The 11,925-nt window shown below is 36.2% G+C and overlaps 1 protein-coding gene across 4 annotated transcripts in view; it reads left to right on the top strand.

Annotated features, from left to right (window-relative positions):
- The first annotated feature begins 514 nt into the window (after positions 1–514).
- LOC137298125 (oxysterol-binding protein-related protein 6-like) overlaps positions 515–11,925 on the top strand; it is a 102,577-nt gene continuing 91,166 nt past the window's right edge. For 2 of the 4 annotated variants that reach the window (XM_067830223.1, XM_067830222.1), the window contains exon 1: positions 515–667. The gene's annotated coding sequence lies outside the window, so the exon portion shown is untranslated. The remainder of the gene's footprint in view (positions 668–11,925) is intronic. The other 2 variants (XM_067830224.1, XM_067830225.1) reach the window with 2 other exon arrangements.

Raw genomic sequence — 11,925 nt, 5'->3', positions numbered from 1 at the left:
AATGTAAAAATAAAACTGACGAAATTTCTGCAAGTAGTTGTAATTGACATTTCAGCCAGTCACCGTGAGACATCACTGTTAAGGAAATGAACTGAAAACTTAACTCGAATTAAAGAGGAAATTTCGATCAACGTTCAGCTAGTCATCATGAAACATGACCTAACTATTACCGACCCTCTGTTTGTAATAATAATTCAGTGTCGAAATATCAAGATCACTTTTTATGGTAAAAAGCCGATGGCATGAAAAGCCTAATTCAAGATCTGACCGACGGGAAACAGCTCACTATCTTCACATGCATGATTTAAAGATGTTCCTGAAAAACAGTATCTACTAATTGTCCACACCGGATGGCAGCGGCACCAAGCTAGACTTGTTCCTGTATGTTGAGTCTGGTGCGCCAATTCAATCAATTCCTTGCAGGATCATTACTGTGGCCATCACTGTGTCAGGGCGAAAGTTTAATTTCCCAGCAACGACGTCGCAATGAGCCGGATATTCTGTCACGGGGAACAAAATATCCCGCACCGTCAACATGGCAGTCTAGCGGTGCTCGCATCTAGTTAAAGTTTAATCGTATGGATTACCAGCATGTATTACTGTCAGTCTCGTCAAATGTACGCCATTCCGTGATGACTTACGCATGAGGTCGTTAATTTCCTATCTGGTAAGTCCATTTTTGTGCCACAGATCTTTTTACCCTGAGAGGATAATTGTCGTCTGCGATGAAAACTGCACCTGTTTTGACTCATCTCAAACACGGGCTTCCTCAAGCCTCACCTTTGGAATTTGTTATTGTGATCGTTTCATCAAAATCAAGACTTGTGGTCATGCTCCAGTACTATATTTCCTGACAAGGTTCACGACAGGAGAGTCTTGTTGGCTGATTTACAGCAATGGTTTAAACGCCTGTGTTACACCAAGTGCCACATCGTACACTGTCAACTTGCCATTCAGACGAAGTGAGACTTATAATTTGTCCTCGATACCACAGTCAGAATTTTGAGTTTGATTATATAAGAAATCGTCCCTTTTGTGTGTGAGGTGTATTTAATTTGTCAAACGACCTTCACCATTTCTTTTAATCACACGCGCTTTAATTATTCAAGTTGTGGAAGTAATAATAAAAGCACGAATGGTTGCCATTAATTTCGTACGTTACGATTTTCCCATAGTGAAATAGCCCATATGTCTCCTTTTAGTACATAACTATGGACTGCTGCTTCTGTGAATGCCTGACCTTTCACTAAATAATTTGCAATCAGTAACAGTGTGATAACATTAAACTGATTGATCAACTTGTATACAAGTAACACATGCATGGTTGTATATTGCAGTCAACACAGTTAGTGCAGGTATTGCCTTGGGGTGTGACAGCTATTGACAATATCCAGCTATATATGTATGAATGTATTACACCCTGTTGAGGATTTACTAACCTCGCAGAAACACATGATCAGAATCGCTGATACGGAACCATTGCGCAGCTGACTGACAGGTCACCCGAAATGGATATGTTTACATACATGGACATACTTACACAGTGTGTTGAAGTAGACAACAATATGAAAATTATGATGTTTTATTGACATGTTTGTTGTGGAGGTATGTATGAAGAAATAGCACTAGTATGTCGCATGTGCAAGTTTGTTTGAATGTATGGTATGTTCAAACAATACATTACCCTCATAGTGGGTGATAAAAGCCTATACATGTATATATGCAACAGTGCAGTTTGAATGTACAACAAGTTTGTTTCAATACATGATAGCTTCTAACAGTACCTTACTGCCACACTGGGAGATAAAGGCTTTTGTATGCAACTGTGCAATCACACTGTACAAGTTAGTATGTAACACAGTATCTAACAGTACATTAAAATGATAGTAAGTGAAAAAAATATGCATCTGTGCATAACAGAGTCAGTAACTTATGAAGTTGAAATATTTATTATGTTATTTGAATAGATGTAAAACAATCTTCATTTAAAATGGAGTATTTGTTGTGAAGAAAGATCCAGTGTGCATTTCCAACCTATGTGTTAAAGATTGAGTGAGTTTACTTTTACGCTGCTTTTAGGAATTTACACCGCTTTTAGTGAAAGAATTGAAAGTTCTGCTTGTATGAATGTTTAATTATTACCATCTACCTTTTAATTTTCATTTCAATGCCATTAGGTGTTATATGTTAACGCCATTCAAGTTCTTCGTGATCTTGGTAAAACAAGAAAACACGAAAACATGGTAATTATTCATACTGATGTATCATGACTTGTGACATACTTCCTTTTCTTCCGCCATATTTCCACATTGTCATAATCATGTCATATTTTGACATGTGTGATAAATCAATTCTTTCTGCATATATATCATATAGAGCAGGAGGATTCAAAATGCGATGCTGCATATATAAACTTTGTTTTGTTCAATTACTGTTCTACAGTGAGAGTGAGGTGTACATATCAGGTTGCTTATGTCCCTCTGTCATCACATTCATGTCAGGAACAGCTGTCTAATGTGTTTCCTAATGAGGATGAAATTTGAGCATGTTTTTTTTGTTGTGCATATTTTGAAACGTCTGTGTTGACAGCCTGTGGTGTTGTCTGGAAATACCTGTACATGACTGGCACTTTAATACTAAAGGCTGAAAATGTATGAGACTGTCAACAAAGATCATTTGCTTTCTTGTTTAAAGTCTGGACCAGACAGTCAAGTGATCAACAGCATGAACTTTAATCTACTTAGTTTGGGAGTGAGTGAGTTTAGTTTTATGCCACTCTCAGCAATATTTCAGCTGTATGATGGCGGTCTGTAAATAATCGAGTCTGGACCAGACAATCCAGTGATCAACAACATTTATTTTTTATTGATAAGAAAAGATTACAGCTTGGTTTGGTTGTTTGAAATATTAGTGTGTTACCATGAGATAATCTGAAGAATAATACAGGGTGTATTATTATTATTGTTATAGTGTTTTTGTAGTATGGTATTGATGATGGCAGCTTGGTGGTAGAGTTATTTGTTTGCTTGTTGTTTTACGCTGTAGTAAGCAATATTTCATCCATGGGATGGCAGTCTTTACAATCGTGACTGAGCCAGACAATCAAGTGATGATTGATCTTGCATATCTTTGCCTAACATGGAGAAATTATCCTGAGGGTAAGAACGCTGTCCTTCCAAGTCATTTGTAATGGTGACCCAGGGTCATGCAAGTGAATTGCACTCTGACCAAACCATAAGCTGTCACCTTTACTGCGACTATTCCTCATCTCTTGACACCAAACCAAACAGAAATTTTAATGCTAGTTACTTCAGTAATGATTTCCCCAAGTAACCAACAAAGTTAAAACTAGCTATACCACATGACTTTTTCATATGACAGATAACTGAAGACAAATAACATTGTCTGATAGCTGGAATTCTACTGATTTCAGATCACTTTTCCTTTCGAAAATCGGACCATAAGGAAATATTTTAGAGACAATTAAAGTGTCGAAATTCTTGGTTCAGATCTAGATCAAGTGTGTATATAATTACTGGAAGTTTTAATGATAGTTACTCAAGTAATGATTTCCCCAAGTGACCAACAAAGTAAAGACCATATTTTCTTATTACTTCACAGGGGATCAGTAAGGTGTACATTAATGCAGACATCATATAATGGATCTATTATATGGTCTCTGGCTATTGGTATGTGGTCAGTTACTGTTATTTGGAAGATATTTGAAAAAAGAAGTGTCTCAAACATTGGGTTGACAGACTATACTTGAGTCAATGAAGTCAGCAAGCCATGATTTCTGATTTTAACAACTTCAGAACATGTCTATAACTTGAACTCCTTTAAGCCTTTGCATGCAGTTCATAAACTGTTGAAGTACATGACACTTTTCCCTTGAGCCCAGCTTGGTTTCAGGATCTACTTGCAGCAATGTTTCATGTACTGCTCTGTAATTGACTTTGAAATGCTGCACCTCAACATGAACAGTATCATCTCATGCAGTAACTCATTCTTGGTGTATATTGTCTTGGAGACAATCAGAGACAATCGAAACCAAATGGGACTTTGGAAAAAGATTTTGTTTGGCCAATGTATAGATTTTTGTTGGAAAGGCTGAAATGGAGACTATGCGTTCACATAGAACCATGTTGTTCTAACTGCACAAAAACACTTGTCGAGATATAGGCATTTGACAGTTTGAACTCAACTATCTTTTATGAATGTCTATGTATTCCGATAATATTTGGCATGGATATATTCATATGATTGGGCAAGCCATATAGCCTTTCAGATTTATAACAAAACATATACATTTTCTTAAAAATCACCTTTTTGTTTGGAGTTAGAACAAATATGTTAAAAGTTTTCAAAAAGGTGTAGTTCCACCTTGTTCTTAGTGCCATTTTAGAGTAAGGTTGGGTCTTGTTTTTCATTTTGTAAGTAACCATCAAACATAAATACTCAGTGGAAAGACTCTCTGAGATTGGAAACAAATCTTTTTATTAGAAACATCTTTTTGTAACAAAACCAAACCAAAATCACATATATTATAATGCTTTGGATTTGAGAACATGATTGATGGACCACCCTTATCAAAATCCCATTAAAAAGGCTACTTTTGAAAAGTACAGTGACCTCTTCCATATAAGTCTCTGAAAAGGAACATCAACTGTTAGAACAGACACTGATTCTATATCCAACTCCAAATACCACTTCTGTAAAACATTAAACTTTAACAGTTCAATGCCCACCACGTGTGCATTGCATAATTTGATTAGCTTCATGTTTATAATCATAACATAAACTGAACTTAATTAATGGACATACCAACCTGTTGTTTTAACTTTAACATCAGCCAAACACAGCAGTGAGCATAATCCATCTTAAATGGACACACCATTAGGATCACATGAGCAAAGACTGGTAAACAAAGTTCAAGATAGGAGTTCAGCCATGAACTTTTTGTTTATCTGGAGACATGAACTTCATTATTGCTGTTACATTCAATACATTCTTTGATGAGTTCTGGCTTTTTTGTGACAGGTTTAGTTTTAGGCCACTCAGTGGATAAAAAACTCTTCACAGACAAAGAAACTGCATTGTTTCTTGGACGAATGCTGACTGTACTCCATGGTTCTGTGAATGAAGTTTTGAATTCCAGGCTGTAAAGGTCATCCTTCCTGAGCATTATGGACTTCACTTTGGTGAAGGGCATATGTTTCGGATTCACGAGTTTAAATGATTCCATGTATTTCTTAAACTGGTTCTCCTCTTTTGAATGATGAACATTAGGGCTTTTCTCCAGGCTCTTATCATGGCTTGTAATGGACTGAAGTTTTCATGATTGCTCATCTGCTACTCAATGCAACTGTGGATACTCTCGACTTCCTGAATAGAAGAATGTCAAGGTTCACAACATTTATGCTCTATTGACTCAGTGGAATGGTGAAGCATAAAGTAAAGTCTGTCAAAGCAAAAGCCATATCTGAGTTCTTTTTTTGTGCAACACAAAAATCCAACCACTGCACAAGATGTTTTGGGCATGAATCTTTTCCAAGGAGCTTGCCAGTTCATTGGCACCTCTGCCAGCTTGCGTCCCATTCCATGTTGTACAATAACCTGAATAAGCATATGAATTAAGAGAACAGTGTGCTGTCAAATTACAAACTCTGATTTTACATCTGTACAAGAAAATAGAGATGTTTACTCAGGGACAAGATATCACATTCTCAAGATGAAAGCAAAGCACAGCTTCTGTGCTATGTTGACCTCTGTCTCGCTCTGCTTTCATTTCTATCTTTGATGCTAAGTCGGATAATTCGTTCCACTTCGTGAATTTCCTGCAAATTTATTAACCCATCAGGAACAGTTGAGGTGACCATCACCAACACATTGGTTAAGTAGTAACTAGCATCCATCTTCAGCTTTTCCTGATACATATCACAGGAGGTACAGTCAACAATTGATCAACAATGAGATGTGTAAAGTCAACCATCTGGATGGTGTTTTCAAGTGTCAAGTCAAAGAACAGTAGGTTTGGTTATCAGCTTGTGAAAATTCATGTGACCTTTCTTGATTAATAGTTTGGACACCTTGTTTATGAGAGGCGTGACATTTGTTGTGTCAAAAATAATTTCATTCAAATAAATAAATAAGTTTCACACTTAAAACAAAGAAAATGAATTATATCATGGACATAAACTCTTCTGCAGTAATAGTTACACAAAATCATCTTGATGAGCCAATTACTTTTCCTAATTATCAGATCATGGCCTGGGTTTAGATTTCTCATTTCTTAAGTAGTGAGAATAATCTCTGGTTGATCTCTCAGAGTAACAAATTTGTGCTGGTGATGCTGTTTTGGACAGTAGCATGATGGTGCCAAAAGCTGTGGAACAACAAAAAATTATTCAAATATTTTGGTTTTTGGTTTCAGATGAGAGTCTTGTAACGAGAAACATGCATGTACATTAAGTTTAACCAAAGAAGCGGCTTAAAAAACCCCAACACAACATCAAGAACCAGTTTGATCTGATTTGCTTTCTTAACAACCCCGTGATTGGCTGTGTCAAAGACAATTATTATGTGGACGTGATATTTCTTGTTGGATAGTGCTTACATAAGGACATTTTTCTCATGATTATGTTATTCCTAAATCTGCTCAGCATTTTATATTCTCTACAATCCATTTAGCAAGTTTTTCCCAGATGGCTTTTACATGAAAAATTAAGACTGAGAGAAGCTTGGAAAGTGGAAAGATATGTTTGATCATTGCTGATTCCTCCTGCACTGAACCTTTGTGGTTGTAAAGACATTGGACATTGTTGTAGTACTGTTCCTTTCAGAGGTTTAAATGTCTTCTATCAGCAGAATGGCTTGGGAAATTAGTTTGCGGTTGGATTATGATAAGAAGTATTGATTGTGTAATACGTGCTGGTAAATGTCAGGGAGGTGTTATAAGGAAATGTTTCCCATTCTAGATACTGCTTTACTATCAGAGAATGGATTATTATAGACACTGTGAAGTGATGTACACTCTCATAGTCTTTGCCATTTTGGTTCATTATCTTCCAAGAGTGAGTGAGTTTAGTTTTACCCCTCACTTAGCAGTATTCTAAAAATAGGATGGCATCCTAAGTAATCGAGTCTGGACCTAACAACCCAGTGATCAACAGTATGAGCATCTATCCAGTTGGGATACAATAACATGTATCAACCAAGTCAGCAAGTCTGACCACCTGTTCCCATTAGTTGCCTCTTGTGACAAGTATCGGCGGCTGAAAACTAATTCTAAACTGAATCTTTTCATGTTGTCCTCGAAGAATGATTGAATGATGTGATCTGTTTTAAAGCTACTGGGCAGGTCTGTTCTGAGGCCTGGAGTGATGAATGGTCAATGAAATGAGCATTCCGCTTGTTGACAGGTGATTTGACTTCTTGTGAGTGTTTGCTATATCTGAATTGGCCTAGAATCTCCTGGATCATGAATGTATTGTTCCACACATTTCTGGTTCAAGGCCATTTGTGATCAGTTTCAGCTCAGAGATGGTCAGTCGCCCATGTATTGTCCTTTATGAAAGACCATTGTTTTCACCCAATAACTCATCTCTAAAACAGACCTGTTGGAAGTGTCTGTTGAGAATGGTGTGGTGATTGCTGGTACTGTTGCATTTAGATGGGATATTTCAATGACGGCATTTAAAAGGCACAGAAAAAAAGCTTTGTGTAACCACAGAATCCCCAGATGTGAATGCTGAATCTCATGTAACTATTACATGCCATGGTGTGAAGATTGAATCCCTTTGTTTTTGAATCAGTGAATGTCTTGCTGTGTAAATTTGAATCTCATGGTTTGGCAACTGAATCTCTTGGTGTAATAAGTGAATGCAACAGTCTCCATTGAATCCCAATATGTTACCATTAAATGGCATGTCATGAAAATTGAATACCATGCTGTGATCATAAAATTTGTGGTGTGACCATTGAATTCCACTGGATGCCTATTTAATCCCAGTTTCAGAATCCTGTTTGTGTTAACCTTATTTAATCCCTATGTTCATATACTGCCTTGCAGCTTGACTCAAGCGAGTTTCTTCTTGCCTTTCAGCGAAGCACAAATGACACATGTGGTCTTACCCTAGGCTAGTGTGTTTGTTCAAACTTGTTTCTATTCACCCGGGAGAAAGTGGGTATCCAGTGGGATAAGTCTTGACTCTAAACCTTCTAGTACATCACAGGCAGCTTGGGTTATCATTGGTGATAATGTCCATTTTGTTTTATGAGCTTTGAACATGCCCATTAGGAGTGGAATTCAGTGCTTATCATCATTTATTATTAAATTTGCCAACAAATACACCAGGGAATATTTTGTCCCTCTCAATTTCCCTTTAGAGTGAGTGAGTGAGCAAGTATGATTTCATGCTACTTTTCTCAATATTAGATCAATATCATAACAGAGGAACACCAGCGATGGGCTTCACACCACTCGAGTTGTAGAACTGAACCCAGGTCTTTCGCATGACTAGTAAACACTTTAACCAACAGGCTAACTCAGTTGTTTTATACATGTGGACGAGTAATTATATCAAGAGCTATGTAAATTTGCCAACGCTATCTCCTCCTGGATTTCTGACACTTGGCATGACTCACAGCTGTAGTAAATTATTAATCTGCACAGGCAGATTGTCTGCTGATACCAAGGATTGTTGGATGCATGTCAAACTTTAAAATGTAATACAGTCAAATATTGTCATGTTTTTCTTCAGTTCTGAGAAACTGTGGTATTTCCATGGTCGGAATTTTTGATTGAAATGCAGTTGCACAAGAACGGTCATCTATGTTATAAATGCATGTAAAATAATTCAGCATGTAAATGACTTTCTGATCTTGACCATAATTTTCTGTTGAGAGGAAAATTTTCATTTCTAAATGTTTCAAATGTATTAATTATAGACATTTCAGATATTTTTGATTTGGTTGTTTTAATGTTGTTTTCAAAATTAGCAATTTATTAAATACATTTACATTGCAGAGATTAGGAGTCGTTATCACTTTCAGATGCAAAAGACAAACTTAATGTGTGGTCAATAATATTCATTATTGAAGTCCTTGAACAGCTTTTAGATATTATACAAATATAAGTGAGAATTTATTGATGTCATCTTCTTCTTTATGTTAAGGAACACAATGTTTTAGAGGATATCCTTACTCAATAATTGAACCAGGTCGTGATTTAATGTTCATTTTTGTGGAAACCAAACTCTTTTGTTTGATTACTCTGATCAGCTGTTTCTCAAAAGAATACTGATATCAGAATTAATACAGGTTTGTTAATAAAAATAACCCAAAGGATTTTTGTAATTTGTTCTATGTATATTTTAAGTTGCACAATGGGATGGAACAGAGGGTTTGAAGTGTTGGACAATAACATCAACAATACCAGCAACAATTCTGTCAATACCTGATATTGATTTCCTGTTTCAATACCATCAACTATTAATGACCACTTCAAGTTCACCGATGATCTATCTGCCCTTTGTCCGATCCCATCCCCATGGGATCTGGCTGTCATTTCATTGGACATCTTTATCTGTGGAATTGAATTCCGAACAATTGTAGCCTCCGCGTTTATATTCACCCTTGACACCATGTGCTATTTAGGAAGGTTGTATGCTGGTTTGTTGCCATGTGAATCCCTGGAGTACACCTTTCTGCTGTACTTCTTCATGGAATTTGATGTTCCACCAATTTATGGTAATGGCGCCGAGAATGGTAATATGTGAAATTGTATGGATGGTGCCTCCTCAACACTGATGGCCTCTGTGAAGATATATGTCTGACTTGACTGAATTTTTTACGGGGTTCATATATAGCTTTGTTTCATTACAGATAACTTGATGAATGATTTATGTGTATATTTCATCTCGTGCATCCTTATTTAGAAAAGAAACGTGTAAAGGCCTAATGAATCTTACTGGATGATGGCCATTGTGGGTGTAGTCTAGACTTACAATTGATGACTTGAAATGTAGGGGTCTAAATTTTGAACCCGGGTACCCTACCCTATATTACCCTACCCTACCTGGATACCCATTATGTTAATCCTGGACATCAAACTTACAACAAATCTCTTTCAATTCCTCAAGTCGGAGGCTAGACTTTCGAGTTTTTCAATATCCATACATGATATTCAAAAGAAGGGACTATAAATAATCTCTAAATCTTCAAAGACTATTCAATCTTTTAATCATGAAAGAATAACACATTACATTGTTTAATCTAAAAGTTGCATGATCATGACAGGTCTGGGTACTGAGATAGGCATCTGGGTTCAACTCATTAACCACCCTCAGGGGTACCTGGGCTACCTGTCCCCATTTTAGGCTCAAGTTAGGTTCCAGATGAGGTACAAATGTGTAAATTTCCATTTGGAAATGTATAAATATGTTGTAATTATTAGATTAGATTTGTAATTATTACCCATTCTGTTGATCCTACACAATGGAAGGTTTAATAATCACATTCATCATGAAATCCTGCTGATTAAACGGCAGCAGTAATTGCAATCAAGGGTAATTGTGCTGTTGAGCTAATGCTATTGTTAAACATCTGTATACTTAGTCTTATTGAAGTAGAAAAGTCTCTACTTCAATGGTTTAATAATAATAGTTTAATAATAATGGTTTAATAATGTCACATGACCACATGCCATATTTGGTACCTTTTACCAGTGTGTGAAGCTCATACTAAAGGAAGCCCACAGGGCTGATAACTAAAAAATGTTGCTGGCCCTGTTAACATGTAATCAGCCCTGTATTAAATATAGGAAATTGAGATATGGTGTTAAAAGAAAGTAAACTTAAACATGTGCAAAAGCAAACTTAATAAAACCACGACGTGGTGGTCACTGTTAATTCATTTGTCTCACTGCCATCAGAAAAGAACGACATTATTCATTGGCTGAAGGCATTCTCTAGACCAATCACAGTTAGTGTTAGATAAATGGGAAGGTCGATCTGTGGATGTTACAGTTTGATTGATCATGAACTATACACATGATACAGACATCATCTAGTTACCACAGTTGTAAATTATTTTCGAAATATTTCCTGTAGTCAATGACATGGTCAAATATATACCCTTCGAAAGTGTATTGACGCACAGGGACAGCTATAAAATAGAGTTGTAAGCCCGCCATGTAACTAGCAAGCAGCAGGCTGCCGGGCAGACACCGTTTCACCGAAAAGGTATTCCATCTGCAAAGGTTTCATTTAATACTAGGGGTGGGTACTGTGATGCGAAAGCATATATTGCCTTATGTATCGCAATAAATTGCAAGAACTATTTTTTAACAAAAAAAAAAGCTTGTTATGATGTTAATGCTTGATTTATACAACAGAAACACAAGAAAATCACTATGCTTGATTAGGTTTCAATAAAAACTTATTTGGCTATGATGAAACTTGGAAAAGAGCAATATACCATCAAAACAGTAGTTGCTAGTTTGAACCAGTTTCTCCATTCTCAAAAAATAAATGTCCTTGAGATTTTAGTCAACCACTTGTTGAATAAATATCTGAAACATTCTGACCAAAAACATTGCAAAAATGTTGAACACAAACCAAAAACACAAAATCAAGCCATATTTAACTTGACTTCCTTATGAAAAACTGAAAGATCAGAAAATTTACAAGTGTTACAAAGTTTCCTGAATGCGTTTACCATTTTTTGATCAGAATATCGCAATACATATTAAATATATTTCTAAATACTGGTAAACTGGTTATATTGTGCAGCCGTATTTAATACTGATAAAGAGTTTAACATTGGGTTTTAATGTTTCATGTGTATTTTAATGGAATGAAAATATTTGGTTAGTGGTGATACATTTTGCATATTTGATCGAAATCTGAGTCTGGAGCACTGATC

The sequence above is a fragment of the Haliotis asinina genome, chromosome 10 (genome assembly GCF_037392515.1).
Source record: "Haliotis asinina isolate JCU_RB_2024 chromosome 10, JCU_Hal_asi_v2, whole genome shotgun sequence".
In the NCBI taxonomy this organism is placed as follows: domain Eukaryota; kingdom Metazoa; phylum Mollusca; class Gastropoda; order Lepetellida; family Haliotidae; genus Haliotis; species Haliotis asinina.
This window is presented reverse-complemented; position numbering and strand designations above follow the sequence as displayed.